Raw genomic sequence first — 25616 nt, forward strand, 5'->3', positions numbered from 1 at the left:
ACTTAAGTTAATGTGGAATTAACCACTTTAAAATGTTCTCCCACCCTGACTTTTATGCTTGTCTCTCTGAGGTCAGCCATTTCCTGAGGCAGGCAGGGAGGGCACAGCACGGGAGGGGTGGAGCGGGTGTGTGAGACAGAGGTGCACAGGGATGGCGATGAATGGCACATATTTTAATCAGGTAGAGCCAAGACTGCGATGGCTGGGATTCCAAAGCTGGGCTCTGGGCTTTCTCCTGAGCTCTAATAAAAAGCGTGGCATATTGGTTGCAGTGGCTGCCAAGTGCTATGTCCGTGCCCTCTCCACAGTGGCCAACCACAAACATGCTAGCTAGAAGCTCTCAGGGGGCCCCGTGTGTGCTGTTCCTACACGGCTAACATATGTATCGACACCTGAAAGCTACAGCCTGCCACGTCGCCAGGACCCCACTTGCCTACCTTTGCTCCTTGGTCACCAAGGGTTAATTTTCTAATGGCTGCCTTGCTGCTGAAGCTGGCCAAGTTTTTCATCGCCTGCAGAGCACCACAAGCTGTGATTTGGAGCCAGAAAACACCATTAATTTTCTAAATAGGAAGGATCACATATGTAAACTGTCTGGTTCTGTAACGAGTCGGGCAGGTAGAAGATGAAGGAGGAGGAAGTGAATTTTTCCAGGCACATAGGCCAAACGGCCAGGCCAACGGGCAGCACCGTGCACAGGACATTGGGGGCCACGATGGGGTGAGCGGTGGGGGGGGCGGGGGGACAAGGAATTTCCCTCTCCTCTTTAAATCGGTTTCACCACCAACCTTCAGTGTTTCTACAAAAGGTCAGGCTGGTGATTTACTGGGCAGTGTCGGGAGTTTTTACATTAGACTTCACAAGAAACTTATTTGTAAATGGAAGGAAAGATTAAGCAAAGTGCACCAGCTCAGAGACCACAGAGGGGCTCATGAGCACAAACTAGTGTGGTTAACACGTCCTAGGTCTTCAGAGGACAGAGAATAAAAAATTCCCCTGATGGTAATTATTTAGGTAGCAATTTACCTGGATGTTGTAGACATTTGAAAAATGCATTTTTTGCAGATTTTGCAAATCTACAAAAAAAATGCAAAATCCTCCATTTGGGATTTAGCATGTATGCCTCTGTGTGTGTGTGTGTGTGTGTGTGTGTGTGTGTGTGTGTGTGTGTGTTTATGTCTTTGAGAGACAGAGAGAGAGAGAAAGAAAAGAGGGAGAGAGAGAAAGGGGATAAGCATAAAAAAGGCATGATAAAAATGCCTTCCTGAGTTTTAACAATCATTTTATTTGCCATAAATATACCTCTTTCCAGAGTAACTATTAGTGTTATCTGAGATACCAGAATAGTTCCAGACCTGAAACTACGTGGTGGGCCTGAATAGGACATAAGAATGTATTTCTGCCTCATGCTCTTCATAATACCAACACTGAACTGCCCTCTTTCTGGAACCTTCTCCCCAGACTTCTGGTCAAAGAAGAACCTCTTCTCTAACCTCTAACATTCTGGTCCCATTCCACAACTCTTTAAACAAACAAACAAAAGGCCCTCCCACTGCCGTTAATTTCTTCATTCTCTATCTTTTATTGCTCTTTGGGCTAAAATGAAAATTTGGGGATGTCAATAAATCTGGGGCAGCTTTTTTTGCTGCCTCATAGACTCCGAGCTGAATGCTGCCCCTTCATTCATGTCCCAGGAGAGCTCCTCACACAGCAATGACTCAGAAGAGTAGGGTGTTCCCTAAGAAAAGTAAAAGGAGACAGACAAAGAAATCAGGGTAGGTTTCTGGAGTCCCAAAGTGTAAGCGAAAGCTCAGGTTTGGAGAAGAGCGACTTAAAGGCCAGGTGAAGGAGACATGGCATAAAGGGCTATGTGATCTCATATTTATTTGTCTGAAAAGCAAGTAAGATATTTCAAAGTTTTCAGAGAAAAATGACCCTAAGGAAGACACGTTCACCTCCAGGGTATTCTTAGTTTGCTAAGACTGCCACACTAAAGTACCACAAACTGGTTGGCTTAGCCAACAGAAATTTACTGTCCTACACAGTTTTAGAGGCTACAAATTGGGTATCAAGGTGTCTGCAGGTCTGGTTCTTCCAGACGGTTCTGAGGGCGGGGTCTGCTCCAGGCCCCTGTCCTTGGCTTAGAGATGGCAGTCTTCTCCCTGTCTTTCCACATGCTCTTCCCTCTATGTCTATCTGTCTCTGTGCCCAAACTTCCCCTTTTTGTAAAGACACCAGTCATACTGGATTAGAAACACCCCCCCCCACCTTAACTAATTACATCTGAAGTTGCCTCTTTCCAAGTAAGGTCACATTCTGAGGTTCTGGGGGTTGGGACTGCAACATATGAATGGACGGGGTGGGGAGGGGGGGAATAATTTACCCTGAGACAGAGGGTGAGAGAGAGAACTTCCTCAGGAGTTAACCAAAATTCCCATAATGTTTATCTAAGGCATATACAAAGCAATGATAATTTGTATTCGCTTACCCCTTTACAGACTCCTGAATATTTTTGTTTCCAATAATTTACTCCAGATAATTCTATCTTGATCTTGCTCAGGTTCTGCATTATTCTCCCTCTCCTTAGTGGGGAAACTAAGACTTTGAGAAGTTGAGTGGTCACTAAACTGTTATCAGGTTAAACTGTCACCCAGTTGCAGAGCTGAGGCTCAACTTCAAGGCTGCTGTTTCCTACTGCAGTGTTTTCCCACTAGTCTACACTGCCTGCTTTGTCTTAACACACTTCACCACCAACGATGTAGATGGAGTCCTACCACTAAATCACCAAAGCAAGTGCTCAGCTTAATTCTACAGTCTCTCTACCTTATTTCCTCCAAGCAGTTGGGGGAGGGGAGATTTATTTCCCTGTATTATTTTTTATTCCACTGTTCCATTCTGTGAAGGACAAAAATAGGCCTGAATCCACAAAACTCCATCTTACAGTTTTACTTACAGATACACATGTCCCACTTTGGGAGCCACGCAGACACCAGGGCCAAGCAAATGACTCTAGAATTGGCCCAAAGTAGACCCAAGCTGGGCGTTGATGTTGGCAATAGCCAAGCTGGGTGTAGAACAGCCATCATTTTGCAGCTAATTTTCTTTTTGCCTCCTCCCCTGCTCCAGGTAGAACATTGTTCATTACGAGCGCTGCAGAGCTCAGTAGAGCTCATTCTCGCCGAGATCGTCTCTCTGATCTTCTGAAGCCTTTAAAAGGGAATGAGCCTTGGCCTCCTTTTTATGGGCTACATTATGACCTGGCTTCAAAGTGTGAAAAGAGGTTCCAAGATTCCCTTTGTGCGGTGGAGTCTCTTAATTGCACTTTTAAACACAGTGTAATTTTTGTAATTAACATTATGGTTTCAGAGGGCAGAGAAGCCTGCACCATGCTAATTACAAACCCGCGTCTTCAGAGTGGTGGAATTTCCAAGGCCTCTGATATTGGGGTGGAATACAGTTTTTATGAAGGATTTCAAAGATCCTCTGTGGGCTGTGTTCTGAGTCATCATTAGCATTTGATAACATAAAGAAATTTTACAACATGTGACAGATTTTCTATGTGAAGATTTTACCTGGTAACTGGAAAATTTGCATAAAGAGCTTCATTAGGTCTCCTCTCACATTACTGAGAGAGTAAGAAGTATAGTGCACTCTTTCCCTAAGATTGTTCTTAGGAGCCAAGGAATTGGTGCTTTATAATAAAATTTACAGTATATTATGAAGGGAAGTTGTAATAATCTTCAATGATGTTGAAAATCAGCATACGTGCCTTTTAAGGAGAGGGAGAGAATATGTATCAGAATTACCGTGTAACTGAAAACCTTGTAGTAAAGGTATATTGTACTGTTCTTTGCCATATAAAAGATCTAGTCCTGCTAGGCTGCCGAGTCAAGGCAAGAGCTTCACATATATAACACCCTGCAACAATAATGTGTAATTTTTTCACTCCGTGAAGTCTGTTCACTGAGAAAAAATTATTGTCCTCTTATTGCAGGGGCAAGTTTATCTTACCTTTATTTTTCAGCCCCAAGCTATCAATGGAACTGTGTGCGTACATGTTTGTGTAAAGATACGCGCACACACACACACACACACACCTTCCAGAGAGGCGGTGTGCATTCCATGCAGAATAATCATAGCTTCTGCAAAGAGTAACTGGCCCTTCTGAGGCTGATACTGTCAGAAATTGTACTGTGGAGTAGGGACTGAGTCCCAAAGCCATCCATTTGCTGAAATCCTTTCACTGAGCATGGATCAATTAAGCCAGTAATAGTGATAATTTCAGGAAAGCTTTCTGTCATGATGGGAACAAGAATTCATCATTATTCCATGCTGTCTTATTATTTCAACACCATACATATGCCGCTGGATGTATAGCAGTAGCTCGCGGCATTATCTCAGTGGGACGCATTTTCCTTCATGAGAGTCTTTTCCTTGGCGATTATGCAGATAATGCATAGCTTTGTAATGACATCATAAATAGAACCCAAAGTCCTAAGAAACAATTAGGGAAGTATATCAATACTTCCCTTGTAATCATAACATCATCTGACTTCCAGTGGGATGCCAAGCTAGCTCCCCAAGTTCCGTAATCACGTATGAGCATTAACGCCTGCCTCACAATCTATCTTGGAGTCACAAATCCCGGCACTGGAGACAAATTAATATGCATTTTAGCCCACTGTCAAGAAGGGAAAGCACACTAGGGTTTTGATCACAGAGCCTAGGGTGAGATCCAGGCAAATAAAACCCAAGCTGGTACAAGCTGGACCCTCTGTATACTCACCTCGGGCAAAACCAAGAATAGACTAAAAAATAGAAAAGCCAGTATCTCTTGAAAGTGAAGGACCAAAGAATCCTTGCAGCAAATTGTTACACTCTCCTCTTAATAACACCATTTTGCAAGTAGACTTTTATATAATTTTTTTCTGTGAAATTATTTTTCCCATCCAGTGTTCCCTCTCAGCCTAGTTTAATCCCCTTTAAAAGTAAGCAAGTCTTTTTCATGGGAGGGAAGGGCCACTTTCTCTAATTGGTTTGGGGCCTGTCAGTCATTTCAGCCTGCAAGGGGTGCAAAACCACACTGCAAGTGGACCTTTAAAACCACATGGTGGATTTTATGAGTTCTGTTCACTCCTGCTGAGGGGAATGGGGTTTGAGGAAGGTTCAATTATAGTTTGGAATTCCTTTCCCCATTTTAGGAAACGGACAAACCTTCTCCTCTCTTAACTCTTGTAGCTCCCGAAAAACAGAAATGGAAAATTTAGACAAATGATCAAACTTACATAGTGTATAGCTTTTATTTTTACAAAATATTTGCTTCCAGCAGAGTATATCTTAATTCACAAATGCAGAAATCTGTCATTAAGATCTGACCCAGCTGCATGGCATTGTCAAATGCAATAACGTATCTTTTAATAGTTTTATATCAAGTAAGGATATAACATATCATTAGTTTAAATGTATTTGCAAGCAATTACCCCCACCAGGATATTTGAGAATGCTCATGCAAAATTGATGAAATTCTGACATGCTTAAACATTGTTCATTTAGCTCAATTCCTTATGTATAGAAAAAATAGAATAAATAATTCCGCTGCCATTTGCAAACTACTGTTAGGCATTTTTATTCCACTCAGGGCTTCAGTGCTGCCTTTAAACTATAGCCTTTGGTGATCATTTGGAAAAAAAAAAACAGTTTCATATATGTTTAATTTTAAATAATGGACTAGATTTTTCATTCTCCTTATTATTGTTCAATGTGGTAATTTAAATATGGAGTAGATTTACTGCATGTCAGCTGCCTTTCTTTTACAAAAGGGGATAAATTATTAAATGAGCAGAGATTGTTTGACAACCAGTTTTCCAGTACTACACAAAAGAAGGGCCTGTGACATTCAGCTGTCTTTTGAAAAGAATAAAGTATAAATCAATTAAGCCACTATGCTGTGGATCAGAAATGCCAGTCTATGGCATGGTTCCTTTTCGCCTCTCAGGTGACTTTCAGGCAGCTCCACAACCATACGGGGGACAGAACGACAGCCATGCTGAGGTTCTCTGGGGTCTTTTCTGGGTTTCTAAAATCTTCTTTGGCTGAAGCATACCCCCAACAAAACATCAGACATACACCAGATCTGACAGGTTCCTTTTTGGTTTTTCTTGACTATGCTACTGAATATCATTTAATAATGACTGATTAAGAATTTTTTTTTCTGCTTTTGGATTTTTCCTGCAATTTTTAACCTGTTTACTGTGCCAGAGTAGAGAAATTTTGTAGTGAACATCTCATCACTGTCGATGCAAGCAGGTGAGAAATTGCATTTCAATGCCTTTCTAAGCTATCCCTCAATACCATATTAGCATCTGTGTAATTAATAATACTTTGAGCTCTGTCAAAATGAAATCACTTTTATTCTTCCCCCAAAGAGAATCATCTATTAACTATGTGTGATCCCCAAATACATTTTTCTTTACTAATGTCACTAGTAACTATACTTTCTGAAATATTAATCTATCTATCCAAGCCATAAAGACTGATCAAATTATTATTTTTTTAAATCTATCTACTCATTGTGAAAAGCAGTCAGACTGTTTACATGGAGGGTCATGTAATAGGTACTTTTAGAGTACTATTTAAGAGCATAGCGCTGCTATGGGATAGATTGAAACAAAGAAAAATAGGTAAAACAAACACATAAAAGGGAAGGTATGTTCTCTCCTCTGAAGAAAATAAAAGTCTAACTGAAGACACAAGACCAGTTGGTTCACACAGAACAATTAGCGAGGCACACAAACCATCCATAATTGGGCTAACTGACACAATACAATCGTGGTAGGAGGTTAGAGAAAGAAAACATCAGTAAGGACTGGAAATCTACATTTAGAAAAGCTTCATGGATGATGGGTCTCATACAATGGGAAGATTGAAATGGCTGGAAAGAGAGGAAGAGATTCCAGGTGAGGTGGTAAAAATTCTTTGAATATGCAAAGTGTACTTTAAAAAATCTGAAACAAAAGCGTTCCCGGAAAGTGGTGGGAAACTAAGATAAATATGTTGGATGATATCTACTTGGGAACAACCTGGAAGCCAGTACAAAAGAAGCATTTAGATGGGTTACATTAAGTGATACTGAGCCACTAACTCTTCTTGAGCAAGGGGTTGCCATGAATAACATATCCACCTTGAGTGTTAGTTCCATGGCCAAGAGTGTGAAAAGAGGAAAGCAGGCTAGTTATAGGGCTGTTGGAGTAATCCAAGAGTGGGTCAATAAATTCCCAAGATGTGATAGGAAAGTGAGATTGGAGATGCTTCCCGAGACTACTGGTAAGCCATCAGAATATAGGGGATGAAGGTGAGGGAGACACCAAAATGTATGGGATATAGTGAGTCAGACTAAGCGAGAAGTTAACTGATGATGCTCCCCATGGGTAGATCAATAAAAGGGCTGTTTTCTAAAACAAACAAACAAACAAACAAAAATATATATATATATATATATATATATATATATATATATATGTGTGTGTGTGTGTGTGTGTGTATGTATATATATGTATGTATATATATGTATGTATATATATGTATATATATATGGAGAGGGAAGGGAAAAATATAATTACTTATTTTGTTATTTTCAGCCACTTATTTGGCACCTACAACCTGGCAATAATGCCGTCATAGCTGTAAACATGCATTTCAACATTATTCTTCCCTGCTTAACTACACAGAGCTTCAGCATCCTTCCCACCATTGAATTCTGGGTAGCTACTGCAAATAAATCAGAAATAGTTTACACGTACACATGTACACTTGCATGCTACACTCACATGTGCACATGCGTGTGCACACACCACACCACACACACACAACACATACACACACACAAATATTCTATGCCTAATTTAGGAGGAAATGTGGCTTGAAACCACACTTTAAATGGAAGCACACATTTTATCAAGATAATAATATTTAGGAAAAAGTGAATGAAAAACAGAGAAAAAAAATACATATTTGCATATATACACACACACACACTCAACTTTACTAACAAGTCCTCTGTAGACACAAAATACTTAAATATTGGGGGGATGCTTCAGTTAATTGAAGCCAACAAATGAGATTCTCGTATAATTAAAGACCAAGCCCACCAGAAAATGATGACTGAAAGAGAAACAAAATCCCCTGCCATCATTTCCTAGTAACAACACCATTAGGAAAATGTTCAGTTAGAATTCCAGGTGGCTTCAAGCAAGCAGCTGGAGAAGGACCTAAAGGCAGAAAGAAAAAGGTGAGTGGAGAAACTAAGTGGGAGAAAGCTCCAGTATCTGTCTAGAGAAGAGGAGACTCTGAGGGAACTTAATAATAGCTTTCAAGTGTCTGAAGAGTTACTCTGCAGGGACTGCTGACCAGCTGTTCTCAATCTTTATTCAGGGCAGAACAAAAGGAGATGCACTAAATGCAGGATGAAGGATTTAATTTAGACATAGAAAGAGTGCCTTGGTAATAAGTGTTATTAGGCGTTGCAATCAGTGCTGAGGCAGTCCTGCTCTTTGGAGGGTATGCAAACGGGGGGACTCAAGCACAGGGCCACGGGCCCAACCGAGGTGGGCACTGCTTGAAGGTGGCAGTTTAGGCCCCACTGTTCTATTCCAGCACCGGCATCTAAGATTGCACCCCATCCACTGGGGTCTCCCAGATCAGTCAGAGCCATTCCCAGGAACAAAGAGAAAGTGGGCTGCTCCCCAGCATGTAAACTTTCAACCATGTTTAACAAGGTGCCAGGAAAAACAAGCAGCCTGAGCATGGATTCCCAAGCCTCCTGCCTTGTTAAATGCAGTTTATGGTTTACACAAAAGTGCTCTGTCTTAATTTGCTTCTTTCCTATAAATGAAATGGGGTACATTTAGTATTCCTACGGGGCTGGAATATTGGCCAAGTTCATGCTGCCTATGGATTTTTAAAAATGCCAAGCAGGGGTACCCACGTTGAGAATCCTTGGACAGAGAGAGTAAGGAGCCATGGGCCCTGGTAACTGAAATGTTCTACTGGCATATGTCCGGTCCTTTGTTTTCTTCCTCCTTTCTGTTTCTCTTGTTGCCCTTCCTTGTAAGATTAGGGCTAGCACTGCATTAATCAAACATGAAATTTGCAAATTTGCATTAATTTTTACACTTTTCCCCATGTAGTCCAAACTGAACTTTTATAGTTTTTACACTTAAAAGAAACCACTAGTATGTTCTAGTATTTCTTAATATCATGCCTTGCCCTTACTAGTGTTCAATAAATGTTTATTAAGTGAATGACTAGCAGTTCTATTTTTCACTCCCACACAACCCATATGAAAGGTCTCCTAATGGACAAGTCCTTCAACAACTTGGCTCTCCTTGTAAAATGAGACATCAACCCTCCCAACAGAGGAGCTGTTCTCCTTTCATCAATGAAGAATCAGATGTCCTCGAGGCAGAAAAAACACCTCAATATGCTGTGCAGAGCTTGACATATTCTTCACCACTCCCCCCCACATTGAGTGCTCGTGTCCTTCATGGTAAACAGCTGGGTCCCCTCTTCTCTCTATTCCCACAGTTGTTTTACATAATGTTTGGGCATAAGGCATTTCATAAATATCTGTTAAACAAAAAGAAATAAAATACACAGAACACAAGGAATGAGGAGGCAAAGTGGCTGAAGGCATGGTCTCTGGAATTAGGTTTGCTTTGACTCACATCCCAGCTCTGCCATTTACTGACTATGTGACCTTAGGCAAAACAGTTGTAACTTCTCTGCGCTTCGGTTTCCTCATCTTTTGAATGGGGGTTATTATAGTACTTCCCTCATGGAGCTGTTATGAGAATTAACTATGTTGATATCTATAAAGCACTTTGAATAGTATCTGATAAGTGTTAGGCACCAAGTAAATGTCACATAAATAAAAAGTTGTTGGGGCTCAGAGATATGCTTCCTGGTATTATAGCCCAGATCTATCAGCTGGTTAAAGCACTTGGCAGCTCTGCTTGGTGTCATCTGCCTGACCTTTCCCCAAAACCACTAGAAGAACAATGTGCATGGTTATGGTAAGTCCCATGCAGAGTTATAAATGGTGGAAATGCTTTGAAGGTTCATATTGGAAGCAAGGACAGAAAGGAAAACAGTGATTTGGTTGAGTAAACTTAAAAAGAGAAATCAAAGTGATCAAATCTGTCATTGCTGAGTGTCTACAGACCTACTTGAAATTAGAATCTGTGTCTTCCATTTCCCTAGTGAAAGGGAAAGGCTATTATTCTTGGTAGACCCAAGAGGCAGATCCAGAAGTAACACCGACAGCAACCTGAGCATCAGCTCTCAGACCGGCTTTTGAGATATACACAGCAGCAATGGCAAATGAATGAAGCAGCACACGTGCTTCCATCCACTCTTTCTATGCAGACATGGTCCTCTTTCGCACTGAGCTTAAAACCTCTCCTTGTGCAACTCAAAGCTGCAGGCAGACCCTGTGCATTTACTAATATTGGAACACAGAGGAAATAGAACAGAGGGCTCAAAGTTTTCTGTCTAGACCCAAGAAGTAACACGGTAGCCCTTTTCAGATACCAAATAGGCCCATTCCCAAGCAATAAATACCATGTAAACCTTCTGAACACCCACAGCAGGAAATTCTGGCCCATTCTTAATTATTGCCTGCTTATTAAGGACAAATTTTCCTCAGATGTAAACACTTATCTTTCATAAAACACTAGGCCAAATGTGTCCATGTAATCTATGGCATATTCCTACTAATGTGCTAGGCATAGTGGTAGGTTTGTATGGAGTTTCAGAAGTACAGCATACAATTCTAGTCCTTAGAACACTTTCAAGCAAGTTGAGAAAGCAACATTATACAAATCAAAATTTTAAAAAATATTCCAAGATAGTATATGGTAATAAAATGTTAAATTTTATGGTTCAGGTAGGAACAGATTTTTAGGGAATGGAGTTTCATGAGGGCCAGAACAGAAAGGGAAGAAATCATAGTTACAAGGCAAGAAGTGGTCCTTATGTTATGGCTGACATGTGGACTGGAAAAGGAGAAAAACATAAGCAAAATGCTCAGAGACAGAAATGACAGGGGTATACATGAGGGACAGATCTGGTCACTTCTACCAATGACCAATTCTGAGTTTCCTATTATAAAATCTCTCATTGGGGCACCTGGGTGGCTCAGTCAGTTGAGCGTGCAACTTCGGCTCAGGTCACAATCTCACGGTTCATGGGTTCAAGCCCTGCATCGGGCTCTGTGCTGACAGCTCGGAGCCTGGAGCCTGCTTCAGATTCTGTGTCTCCCTCTATCTCTGCCCCTCCCTGGCTCATGCTCTGTCTCTCTCTCTCTGTCAAAAATAAATTTTTTTAAAAAAATGTTAGAATCTCTGTCAACCCCAAAGCCTCCAAGGACCAAGAGGCCTCTCAAGAACATATTCAGACAGAAGGGTAAGGCTCCTCAAGGTTACAGAAAACTTCTACTGACCACAAACATCCGCACCAAAGAGTTCTCAGGAACAGAAGCACACAAAAAGGTCAACAACCAGTCTTGGTTGTACAAACTCTTTCAACTCTGTTTTAAAGTATTGCTTCAAGAGAAAAGGTTAAATGAGGTTTGAGTGCAGTGTAATAAACCTTCACTGTTCATAAAGCTCCGAGTGATAAATGTATGTATGGTTACTGTATAAAAATATTGGGGTCAAATGCCAAAGCTCTCTGAGGTTAAGGTTTTTTTGCATGGGTAGGTGAAGGACCCCAAATTGTCAAATCTCAAGAAAATGGCAGCTTGTCAGTCAAAGACACAATCTGCTCCAGCTCACCGGAGAAGCCCATTCCCAAACTCCACTCAGCCAGACGTTCTAAACATTCCAGCTGTGATATACAGCACACGATGGCATGTAATTTGTTTGGTTCCAAGAGACTAAGACAAGGGTTTGGAAGGTTCACTGCATTGTAAAAGAGATATGCCTGGCTGCAGGGTTTCACATTTGTAAATAAAAAATACCCTATTCTTCAATAGCACGACATCCAATGAAAAGGCATGAGTTGGTATCCATGGAATAGCTAAGAAGGAAAGATTTCAACAGCTGCAATATACACTCGTGTCCACAGGTAAAACAAGGAGGACCTGCAACAGAGTCCCATAAAGAAAGGCAAGGTTCTGCTTATGAGGAACTTTGGCTTATGGCATAATTTGTGCCATATGTTTTTAAACAGTAAAACGTGGACTCCTGTAGCAGTGAGGGAGTCGTGTCAAAGTATCATGGGACTCATCACTCTGCACAATGGAGAGCCCACTTTTACTTTAGATCCAACGTAGGACTTGGCCTTCTCAATAAAAACAAAATGAAACGAAACAACACAACAACAACAACCAAAACAAAACAAACCCCTGGATCACATATAAACCCTCTTCTTTGTACCATGGAGCAGATATATTCCGGGGGTGGGGGGGGGGTCGGGGCGGGGGGGAAGAAACCAAAACCTATGCATACCAAGGGAAAGGGAAAGAAAGTACCTTCAAGAAACTGATAGCATGGTATTTGTAGAACATACTTAACAAGATCAAATGTCTCTTTAAAAATCTATGGATAAGGACTTTTATTTGAAATCTAAATGTTGAGCCCTTGCTGTTTCAAAGACTAAGGATTCCTTACAAAAGGCAGGCAAGTGTCTTGTTAACAATAAGTGAAAAATCACCATCTCTGCATTCAGTCTTCCTAACAGCCTTATGAACAGCTCACCTTTTTCCTCAACCGGGGAAACAGGCTCAGAGAGATAGAATGTTATTGCCCAAGCTTAGGTAGTTAGTAAGCCCATAGTGGGATTCCAGAGGAAGCTGACTCCACAGCCCATGTTCCTATCACTTTCTATCACTTCGGCAGAGTGGTTGTATCGGTAAGCATTACCAATCCCTTCAGCCTCGCGTGGCATCCAAAACATTAGCAGGATCTAAGCGATAAAAGAGGAGAAATCTGAACCAGAGTAACAAAGAAAAGTCCACAGCTTCAGCTGGCTGCAGTTTTCATTAAATCCTTGGAGATTGGCTTGGAAACAAATATCATAACCCTTGTATATTGTTTATAGTTTGTTGTATGCATTTATTCTTACATTTACTACATAGTAAAGCAAATACAGTTCAGGGTCTCCACACTCATTCTCAGTTTTTCCTTTTAGTGTCTTTATAAAGTCCCCCCAATATCTTAGATATTGTTAGAGAGACATTGTGGAGTCTCTACTATTACAGAGGCCACTATAAAAGTGGACTCCCACAGACTATTTAAAATCAAGATGCAGGGGCCTGAAGTGAGATGATCAGGTATCGCACTTTATAGCTGGTTTCACACTTTTGAGTTTGTTTCTGGTTGTGTAAAGCTCAGCCCCAAATACTTTTAATTAATTTTTGCCTACCCACCACAAGGTCATGAAGAAATTCCCCTATGTTCACTTTACCTTTCACATTTAAGTCCACAAGCCACCTGGAATTGATTTTTGTATATGGTGTGTTATAGGAACCAAGATTCTTTTTTTCCCCCCCTGGATGGATGGATATCCAAGTGATTCAGTACCACTTATTGAAAAGACAGTTACTTTCCTCATTCCCCTTTGTTTTATAAGAAGTATAATGGTAAGCACACTAACTTTGATATCTGATCATATAAATCTTCCAAATTCATGATTTTCTTGGCTACTCGGTAATATTTTAGAGCATTCCTCATAGAGGTCTTGCAAATATTTAATCAGATTTACTGCTAAGTAATTGATCATTTGATGATGCTATGTTAAGTGGCATCACTCTTACATTTTAATTTCTAATGGTTTGTTGCCATCTGCTTGCAATTTGATAATTTAAGGTCCCTCACAAATACATGCAAGAAAACTTTAACCTCAGAGATCACTGGCATCTGAATCCAACACTTCTGTACAGTAACCACACATACATTTATCATTCAGAACTTTATGAGCTGTGAAGGTTAATTATATTGCACGTAAAACTCAATTGATTTTTTCTATATTCACTTATTAATTCTAATAAGTTGTCTTTAGTTCTTTTAGATTTTTTACACGCAAAACCATGCTACCTGTGAATAATGGCAGTTTTACTTCTTACTTTCTAATTATTATGACTTTTATTTCTTTCTTGCCTTGTTGCACTGACTAGGTCCTCTAGCACAATGCTGAATAGAATTAGTGAGAGCAGACCTCTTTGTTTCATTCCCAATGTTGGTGGAAATCTTGTAATATTTCACCATTGCATATGAAGATTTATGTAGATGTTTTGTAGCGACTCTTTACTAGAGTAAGGAAATGTTCTTTTATTATCATGAAAGGCTGTTGGATTTTTTTCTAATGCTCTCTCTGCATCTATTAAAGTGATCATATGATTTTTCTCATTTGTTCTCTTAATGCGGTGACTTACATTGATTGATTTTTCAATTGTTAAACCAACATTGCTTTCTTGAGATAAACCCACGTTAGTTGTGATGTATTTTCCTTTTTATATATTATTCAATTCAACTTGCTAATAGTTTTTTTTAGGAGTTTTGTGTCAAAGTCCAATAAAGAAACTGGTCTGCAATTTTGGCACCAAATTTATGTCAGCCTCAGAATGCACAGAAAAATGTTCCATTTCCATTTGTTTTTCGATTGCTAAAGAATTGATGTAAGGTTGATTTTATTTCTTCTTTAAACAACTCGTAGACTTCACCCAGAAGTCATGTGAATGTGGATCTTTGGGTAAGACTAAGTCTCAACAGCAGGTTCGATTTCTACAATGGATCTAGTATTACTCATATTTTTTATTTCTTCTTGTGTCAGTTTTGGGAAGTTGGTAATTGTGTTGTTAAAAGAAACCACCTGCTTAGTCTAAATTTTAAAATTCCATGGCATAAAGCTGCTCTCCGCTCAACCTGAGCATATGGAGTTCAGAGCACTGGCAAACCTCATTCTGCATCTTGAACCAGATCACCCTCAGAGACTGCAACCCAAAGCAGAGACACCTCAGATGAGCTGCAGCCCGATGAACAAAATGAAGGTTTTACGTGACTGCGTTTTCTTGTTATGCACTACATAACCAATGTATACACTATGTTCCAGTTAATTAATCCTCTCTTTGATTTGTCTCCTCTTCTGTGAAGCCCGACTAATTTTAGAATTGTATTAATCTGTTTTTAGATTTCTATTCCGTACTTTTTAATATATTCCACTTATCCAATGCAAATCTCCATCATGTCATCTGTTTTCTTAGATACATTAATCAGATCTTTAAAATGACTTTGTCTAATCACTACAATAACTAGACTACTTGTAGGTATGTTTCTATTTTTATAATCATTTTATTGTGAGATAGAATTGATCTAAAATTAACTACACACTTTAAAAGTATAGTATTCAATAAGTTTTGACATCTATATTCTGGAAAACCATAGCCATGGTCAAAATAATGAACATAAACACTATTCTAAAAAGTGGCCTCATGGTCTTTCATAATCCTCTCCTGCTGCCCCTACCCACACCCACCCCAATCCCCCAGAAACCACGCATCTGATTTCTATCACTATAGACTAGTTTACATTAAAAAAAAAATCACACAGTCTATACTCTTTTTGTCTGGCTTCTTTAACTTAGCACTCTTATTTTGAGATTCATCCATGTTGTAGCATGCATCAATAGTTCATTCCTTTTTATTGGTCCGTTGTATGGTTATACCACATTGCTTATTTTTATCTACTGATATTCAATTCTAATAATACTGTCTTCTAGAGATCAAGAGTCTTTTGTTGCTATTGTTTTAATAAAGTCCAATTTATCCATTTTTTAATGTATCATACTTTTACTATTCTGTGAAGAAATCCTTTTCTAAACTAAGGTCACAAAATATTTTCTTCTACAAGTTTTATAGTTTTAGGTTTCACATTACTTATTTGGGGTTAATATTTGTATATGCGTGGGGTATGGATAAAGGTTCTTTCTGCATATGGATATTGAATCACCATTTGTGCTTTTCCCTATGTATCTTTGTCAAAAATTAGTTGCTCATATATACATAGGTCTTTCTTGACCATTTCATTCCTTTGATCTTTTTGTCTACTTTTCACTGGGGGCCAGCAAACAATGGCCCACAGGTCAGTTCTGGTCCACTACCTATTTATATACATCCACAAGCTATTAATGGCTCTTATATCTTAAAATGGTTGAAAAAATCAAATGGTTTTTAATAACATGTAACTTTTATATAAATTTAAATTTCAGGGTCTTTAACTAAAGGTTTGTTGAAACATAGCCACACTGATTCTTTATGTATTATGTATGGCTGTATCCATACTACAACAGCAGAGCTGAGGAGCTGTGACAGATACAGGATAGCCCACAGAGCCTAAAATATTTACTATTTGACTTTTCACATAAAAGGTTTTCTTATTCCTGCTTTACACCAATATCATACTGCTTGAATTACTGTAGATGTTTTGAAATCAAATAGTGTTAGTTCTATAACTTGGTTCTTTTTTTTTTTTTTTCCAAAGACATTGTGGATGTTCTGGAACCTATGAATTTCCATATCAAATTTAAAATCTCTACTTCAATTTCTATTAAAAAAAATGAACCCACTGTGATTTTAATCATGATCATGATCTATGGATCAATCTGGGGAGAAGTGGCATCTGAATAACCTTGAGTTTTCTCAATCACTGTGACCTATGGACACAGTATGTCTCCCCTTTCACTGGGTCTTCTGTTCTTTTTCTCACCAATGCATGTAGATTTTAGTGCACAGGTGATCACTGGCATAAGTACCCCTATTTTTCCAAGTATTCTGGATCTCATGAAAACCAGTAACAGAATTTCCCTGACCTATGCCCCTAAATCTATCTCCATCTTTCTAAAAGTTAAAAAAAAAAAGTGAGAATAGATTCATTCACATAGTTTGTTTGCAAAGTTTTAGGTTTTTTTCGTGGAATATAACCACAGAAGCCAAAACACACAAGAACTACAGAGTTCCTAGAATTAGATATAAAATGTCAAGGCATGAAATATAAACATTTAAACATACTGTTTAAAATGTAGCCTTCCTTTCCTAATGTGTCAAATTATTTTTTGTATGGCAAATTATGAACCTCACTCAACGTAAATCAGAGGGGACACCCATATCATGGTTAATGAAGACATTCCACCAGTCAGCCAGCCACTGCTTAGAATGAAGTTATGTCTTATATCAATAAATTATGATCATAATGTAAATAGTTTCTTTCAAGATAGGTTGTCATTACGATAAAGGGCTTGTTCCAGTGGGTGATCACTGGCCACTTTCTGTTCCACCTCTACTGTCAAACAACAGCAGAGGCATGAGAGGTGTCTTCACATTTCCGGGTGCTCTGTGCAATTCCTCTAGATGTCTTCTGAAATTCATGTCACACCTAATCATGGCAACTGAACAAAGATAGCCTTGGAGGCAAAGGACCTCCTCCCTGCATGGACCAGGGACTGGCAAGGTCAAAATCCGGCTGTCTTACAAGAGTGTGATGAACAAACCTGTTTGGAGAGACTCCAAGGTTTGGACTTTTACCACCAAATGACTCTTACTGAAGGAAATTTTCTTTGATGTTAACCTCAAATTTTCCCCTCGCTCAGTTTCCCCTACCATTCCTAATCAAACCTCCTAACACAATTCCTCTTCCTTATGGAGGGTTTTCAATCTTCCAAATCTTCTTGAAAACTCTATATTCCTCTTAGCTATGACTGGATCAGATTATACAGATTTATCTTCAGGTTAGTAATAAAAGAATTAATATCTGTTTTACAATCATCAGGAAATTCCTTTTAAAAGCACTTCTTGGTAGCTCAAATTTGCAACATTCACGTCAGATTTTAGTTTGTGGACTCCAGCCTCTTAACTTTTTTCTTTTTCAAGACTTTATTTTTAAGTAATCTCTACACCCATCGTGGGGCTCAAACTCACAACCCTGAGATCAGGAGTCACATGCTCTACCGACTGAGCCAGCCAGGAGAGTCTTAGCTTCTTAAGGAGATAAGAACCACCTTAAATAGAGAGCCCTGCACTTTGACCTGGATGCTTGCTGCAATTTTAGCAAGTAAAAAAATATAAAAAAATAAAAATATAATTTTTATATTTTTATATATAAAAATAAAAAATAATTAATATTAATAAGCAGGTTAATATATTGCTAACCTGCTTCGTGGAGACACTCCATCTAATGTAGCTATCTATCATCCATGATCAGGACTATGAAAACCACACTAGAATTTAAAAAAAGGTCAAGGACTACACCCTCACTTTTGGCATTTAATATCTTAGGCAATATTAGATGGCCAATTTGATAACTTAAGGCCTTCTGTGGTTTTCCTAGACATCTTCTTGGGAGTGGAACACTTATGGTAAGAGGGACAGTAAGATATGATAATATAGAATATCTGTATAATATCTGATATAATATCTGATAATATCTGTCTGATAATATAGAAAACAGTGCAGCGAAATGAAGTGAGCAACAACTTGTTTGCAGCTCCCCTCCTCCAGGGCATCCCATCTGCAGTGGTCGGCACTGGTGTAATGGCCCAGAATCCGCCGACCTCTCTCCAACCCTGAGGCCACACCCTGGTCCAGATGGCCTTCACCTCTTCTACCTCCCGCACAAATGATGTCACCTGTTGTCACTCTTGCCACCTTCCAATACAGAATTCAATCAGAAGTCTTAGTGTCTTTATGATTTTAAAACATAAGTCATGTCACTTTCATATTTAAATTGCTAAAAAGCTGGGGCGCCTGAGTGGCTCAGTCGGTTAAGCATCCAACTTCGGCTCAGGTCATGATCTTGCGGTTTGGGAGTTCGAGCCCCGCGTCGGGCTCTGCGCTGACAGCTCAGAGCCTGGAGCCTGCTTCGGATTCTGTGTCTCCCTCTCTCTCTCTGTCCCTCCCCTGCTCATGCTAGCTCTCTCTCTCTCTCTCAAATAAATAAACATTAAAAAAATTAAAATGCCAAAAAGCTGCTGCATTGGACCTCTGTCAGTGGTGGCTACCTCACTGAAAACCCTCGCTACATTTGTGTAGGAAGCCCTACCTTTCCAAGATAGAATTCAAAAACAAACAAACAAAACAAAACAAAACAAAACATAAAACAAAACACAACTTGTATTCCCAGACTCTCTTGCAGCTGCAGGAGTATCTTGGATTCTACCCATCAAAACACACCTGTTGGAGACATGGTTTGAGGGCTGAGAAACATGAGAAAGAGGTCCGCGCAGAACCGATCCCCTGACACGTAGAGCAGTGCCTGGCTCTCTGACAGTGAATGTGGCAAGACTTCTGGCATTTAAATCAAGCACTGTTGGTGCCAAGGGGAAAAGAAGTCTTTACGGGAGCGGTAAAACTGCTGCAGTGTATTTGGGTGCAGATCCTCACAGCATGGCTTCACACCCTGGCTCTGTAGCCTTCATAAAGTTCCAGAAGCAATGCCGCCTTTAGACCTGGGTGGATAAGGCCTCAGTCTCCAGCCCTGGATTTCAGGGACATCCATGTTTTAGAAGACTTTTTGTGTCCTGACCACAAAAAATTAAGATTAAAATAAAATAGGAAAGAAACAAACACACACATACAGAAAATAAATGAGTGACATCACAATCAAGCATGTTACTTTGTTTGGACAAAATACGGAAAGGCCTGAATATACCTAGATAAGCCAGCCAGTTGTCCTGGATTAGACAAGACAGCTACCTATTTCCAAAGCCCCAGATCCTCACATATAGTTAAAAATCACAGAAAAAACAAAATTCACACATCTGACATGTCCCATTTACCCTGCACTATCATCTAATTGAATAAATGTTCTTAGATCATATTTATCACTTATTACTAACTGTCATGCATCACTTGAAACAAAATATTTGCCTAGGGCCCACACACCCTAGGGGTAACCCTGACTAGGAGCTACCTACCACCTTTTTAACACATTCCTTTTCTGCCTAAACTAGCACGAATGGACACTGCTGTTGGCAACACAGGATCTAGACAGATACACTACACTACAATAAAATCCAAACTGCCTAACGTAGCCCTCTGAGACTTCTAGTACATGCATAGGTTCCTACATTCCTTGGATCTCATCAATTCATCCAACCATTCATTCATTCACTCATCCAACAAGAATGTATTAAATGCCTGCTATATGCCAGGTGATGATTTTGAGGCTGGCAATACCAAATGAACAAAACAGACAACACTTATACCCTCACCCACTTTATGCTGTTGGAGGAAAGAAAGTGAACAGATGAAAGACTAAATGAAGCAGTAATATAATCAGAGCCAGAGGAAACTTCTGGGAAAATGATAAAAACAAGACCCATGTCAGGGAGTACTTAGACGGGGTGGTAAGATATGAGAAAGGGGTGCTGAAGTAGAGAACTAAATGATGGGTAGGAACCAGTCCTGTGAAGAGCACAAGGAAGAGACTTCTTGGCAAAGGAACAGAACACACAAAGGTACAGAAGCAAGTGCAAGGCTGATCTGTCCATAGAATAGAAAGACAGTTGTGTTGCTGGAGTAGAGAGAATGATGTGAAGGTGGTGGGACATCAATCAGAGAAAGAAGCAAGGACACTCCTTCCGCCTATTTGCTCCTTAAACTAAATGGATCAATTCATGTTTTCATTATAATTAGAGCCATCGTTTAGAAGCAATTTCATCTTTTGTGCTCCAAAGGACCATGCCCTCCAAACATCTGGAAAATTCCAAGATTCAGATAATAATAATACATTTTTTTCTTTCATGTTGCCTGTGCTTCCTTGTGTCAAAAGCTGTTATGCTCAGTTTTCTGAAGGTCTTTTGCTTCTCTCAGCTTATTCTCATGTGACAAGTTTGGATCCTAGAACTTTTCACTTCTATCAACTTTCTTTCCCTCAAGCCAGCTCCATTGTAAAGTGAGAGGAGCCAGTTCTGGATCCAGCCATGGGATGTTGCCAGGGAAGCACATAGTGGGATACTCAGTATCAAGGTACAGGAAGCAGGGGCATGAATAAAAGGACGCTTGTCCATATCCCTCTCCATTCACCCTCTTTCCTCTTCATAGCCACATTCAAGAATCAAGTGGGAATAGTCTTCAAGGTAACTCTGGTTCATACCAAATTCAAAAGCTCTGCTCTGTCCTTTTAGATTAATTCACTTATTCTATTTTACTTTTTTAACAAATGGGAATTAGGCACCTGCTATGTGCCAGGGGCTGTATCAAATAAAGGTACAGAGTGGGGAACAAAACAGCGGGCTGATTCCTTCATGGAACTTATGATCTCTAGTCTGGAGAAAACATTAAACCAGTGATCATCAAATATAAATATCCAGTAATAACCGGAAATAAGGTAATGAAGCAAAAATAGACTATCTGGAGAGTATCTCGGTGGCAGTAGTTGCAGAGGAACAGTTCTTTACTCAGCCTTCCCAATAAGTCCAGGCTTCAGTTTCTAGTTACCGGCTCTGCGATGTGACCTTGACAGCCCCAATTAATCCTGTAGCCTTGAGGTGGTTTTACTCATCCCATTCTGAATATCATTCAGGTTCCCTTCAGTGGGGTTTTAGTGAGAATCCATGTGGAGCTCTGTGGAGAGAGCAAGTCCCCTGCCTTGTCAGAAGGTGTCCTCGCTGGAGAAGCCTATCCCAGATACCATGTTTTCAAAATGGTTTACTAGGCACATCCAAACACATTCCCACTGGCCAACTTCCCCTCCACAAGCCCGCAGATATGAGCGATATAAGTGGGCCAAGAAACATCGATAATTAGAACAGTCTCTGGTTACCGTGAAAAGAATAAAGTAAAGAAATAGGCAACTCTGTCAAGGTACGAAAACGTCTTGCAGACCTGCAAAATAAAAATCTTCAAAGGGTCCCCATTGTTTGAAATGACAGAGTCCCACCCAACATATTTTCAGAGGTAACACATGGATGTTCAATTAGCACTAAGTGGTACAGGTTATTTTAACCTCACTACTTCGAGCCAATTGTTTTGACTCCTCCATTTTGAAAATGAGATTGTTTTGACTTCTTCTCCCACACCTCCTGTTTGCTTTCTCCTGTTTTCCTCCTCTTCCAATATCCTTTCCATTTATCCTTCTACTCCCCACTACCTTTCATTTTGTCTGTTTTTTTTCTTACCATCCCTCAGTCTCCTCATGGCCTGAGTTATTCTCCTGCCCTTTCCATCTCAACATTTCAAAATATATGCTATCTTTCTTGTGGGTTAGCTAGGAAATAAATACAAAATGTCATCACTTATAATGAATATCATGAGAAAAAAACCAGTATAAAATAAAACACAGCAGTCAAAAATGCACACATAAATCTTTTAAAAAAACAAAACAAAACAAATTTTGATAGAAAAATCAATACTTCATGAAATATGAAAAGTCAGACTTTGGAACGTTCATAACAGAAACAATACTCATAAAAGAAGATCCACTAAAATCTGTTAAACTATGGATCCAGATTTGATCAATAAATCAAATCTTCATTACGACATTTAAATGGAAAATGAATTGATTTTGATGAAAAGAATTTCAGTAACATGAACATTAGAATGGAAAGAATGGAAAAAGGTTTGGCTGGGTCTTACAGAAAATGGATGAACAAATTAAATTTGCTGGATGCAATGGGTTCCCTAAAAGTTTGTCAACAAAATTTAATCAATGCTGACAAAATCCTGATTTGAATATTCTTCCTTAAAAGAGTAGTATCTCAATGTCCTTTGGATCAAAGTGGTAGAGTCAATGAGGTGTCAAACATCCTATATAAATCCCACCAGTTGACCTGGAGGTACGTTAACCAGTTTAGTCCACAGCAGCAAGACCTTTAACCCTAAGATCCTAAAGAGACCCAAAGGGTCTAGCAGAGAATATATTGTTACACAGAAGAAGGTTAAATCCTGGTCACTTGGTAGAAGACCTTTAGTTTTCTTGAGATAGAGACAGACTGGCTATAGAAGCAACTGAATAGTTCTACCTGCCAGCCTTCTCATGTGAGATGATTCCTATTTTCTGTTCACATACAAGATCATCTGCCTTGATCACCATTGTCTCTCTGATACCACCACTGTGCCTGGCATAGTAGGCGCTGGGCAAATAATGACTGAATGAATTATGAGCCTCCTGCTCGACAGTATTTTGAAGGTTATAAGCCAACCCGTCTCTGAAAAAAATCATAATAAATTATCTGAGTTCAGTTCCTGGTGCTACTGCTTGCTAGGTCTATGACCTAGTCATTTAACTTCTCTGTGTCTCAGTTTCCTTACCTATAAAATGAGAGTAGGAGACATAACAACTCCATAGGCTTAACTGAAAGAATTAAATGGGAAATCTACACGAAGTACTAGGCAAAGAGCCTGACACTTACTGAGAACTTACCAAATGTTATCTATTAATATTATTATCACTACCCTCACTATCTTGGAGTAAAACTGACAATAAAAGTCACGTTGCCAGCCTTTTTAAACACTCTATGAGAATGCGATAATAACATCTAAGGGAATAAGTCTCATTTGGCATAATAAATAATTATTTATTCAATGGTAAGTGGCAATAGCTTGAGAATATTAAGGGGTCATGCAGACTCTGCCCAAACTCTTTAAACTTTTGAAAGCAATCTCTACATGACTGAATAGTGCTCACTATTTCTTAAAAAAAAAGTTAATGTTTATTTATTTTTGAGAGAGAGACAGAGTGTGAGCAGGGGAGGTGCAGAGAGAGAAGGAGACAGAATCCGAAGCAGGCTCAAAGCTCTGAGCTGTCAGCACAGAGCCCGACGCAGGGCTCAAACTCATGGATTGTGAGATCATGACCTGAGCTGAAGTCGGACGTTCAACTGACTGAGTCACCTGGGTGCCCCAGTGCTCACTGTTTTTTAATAGTATCAAGTGCTATTATAATGATAATCATAAAGAACTATAAAATTCTGAAGTGCCTGTGAAACACCAGTATAAGAGTACAGTTAATAAGCTTTAATGTGTCTTAATTATTTGAGACATTATCATCACTTTCATGTGATTGAAGACACAGGGAACAGGAACACTCTCCTTAGGCCCAGAAGTTCTTGGTTCAAATCCTAACCTTTCTACTTACTTAAAGTGACTTTGGACAAACCCTGTGACTTCTTCAAATATTTTTGCTGATCTGTAAAATGAGGGAAGTAATGCCTAATGTCAGAAACTCCCTGGGATTTTATGAAGCTCAAGGAGTCATGCATATGGATGAGAAATGAGAAGGTCCTCATGCATTATCTCATAAATGAAGAAAACTGAGGTCCAACAAAGAGATGTGACTTACTAAATGCCACACTGCTAGTTTTTGAGGGGCTGGGTTTTGTAAAAAAAAAAAATACTCCTAAGGAAAACATCTACAAATCAAGCTGTTTTGAGTAACTCAACCAAATTAAGTATTTAATAAAGCAAAACATGATTTCTCTTGCCTATATGGAAAAAGTTTTAGTTCTAAAGAGGAAACACATTATTATTCATGCTTTGCAACTATGTCCATCAGTAACATATAGGGTGTTCTCAGTGATACTTAATTATAATAATAATAATGTTTTAAGACCATGTGACTACAGAACAAAATGAGTAATGATTGAGTAACGATGAAGATAATGGAATAAGGAGCATGGTGACAATGCCAAGGACTAAGTTGGGCACTCAAATATACATTATCTCGTTTGATTCTCATGACAACACTCTCAGGTATCTGTACTTCACAGATGAGAACACAGAGGTTCACAAAGGTTCGGCACCTTGTCCAAGGTGATACAGCTAGAAAGTGACAGAGCCGATGGTTTAAACTCCTATTTTGGTCTAATGTCTGAGCACCTCTTTCCTTAACACTAACTAGGCTGCTTGTGGAAGGCCCATACAGACCTGATTATCTGAAGCCTGCCTTTCCTTAGCCACTCTTCCTAAAGGTGGATTTTCTTATCCAATGTAGGCCAGGAAGACTCTGAGAAGCTTCCTGTCACATCTTTCTCTCTCATTTGATTTTCTCCAGGTTCTGGAGTTCAGTAACCAGTATAATTCACTGAACACCGATCCAGTGCAGAGGGCTGTGCTGGGACCACCTGTTGAGAGCTATGTAGTTGGTCTACAAAAGAGCCAGGTGCCCTAGATCCTTGACCTATCCTCTGCATACACAAGACAGCCAGGGTGGAGGCAACTTGCTCATAGAGCAAAATAGACTGCATGTCGCATCCTGCCTCCTCCAAGCCATTTTCTGCTCTACAGCCTGGTACCCACATATATGTGAAAGGACATCAACTTCCACTCTTAGGGCTTGCCGGATGTAAGTATTTCAGGTGCCAATAGTTTCCACTTGGCAAGGGTTACATTATACGGTGTGGGTCTGTCACCATGATGCCTTGGAGACGGCGAGTTTCCCCTGAAGAACAGGCTGGTGTGGTGCTCCCCATAACACTCTCCTCACTGGAGGATGACCAAGCAAGGCTTCCCTTCTGATAACCCCAAGGGGACTTGTTGGACTTTACTGGCATCTGCTACACAGCCTTGCTGGTGAAGCAGCCACCAATGTCTGTGCTCCCTAGTTCTCTCTCTCTCCCCTTTATTGTAC

At 39.7% G+C, this 25616-nt stretch overlaps 1 long non-coding RNA gene across 2 annotated transcripts in view; it reads right to left on the reverse strand.

Annotated features, from left to right (window-relative positions):
• Positions 1-436: 436 nt before the first annotated feature.
• The window catches only part of LOC122216080, a 58273-nt gene continuing 33093 nt past the window's right edge, over positions 437-25616 (reverse strand). For both annotated transcript variants that reach the window (XR_006200693.1, XR_006200692.1), the window contains exons 2-3: positions 3573-3769; positions 437-529 (exon numbers count right to left, since the gene is read on the reverse strand). This is a non-coding gene — a long non-coding RNA (uncharacterized LOC122216080). The remainder of the gene's footprint in view (positions 530-3572; positions 3770-25616) is intronic.

This window comes from Panthera leo, chromosome A3, assembly GCF_018350215.1.
Source record: "Panthera leo isolate Ple1 chromosome A3, P.leo_Ple1_pat1.1, whole genome shotgun sequence".
NCBI lineage: Eukaryota > Metazoa > Chordata > Mammalia > Carnivora > Felidae > Panthera > Panthera leo.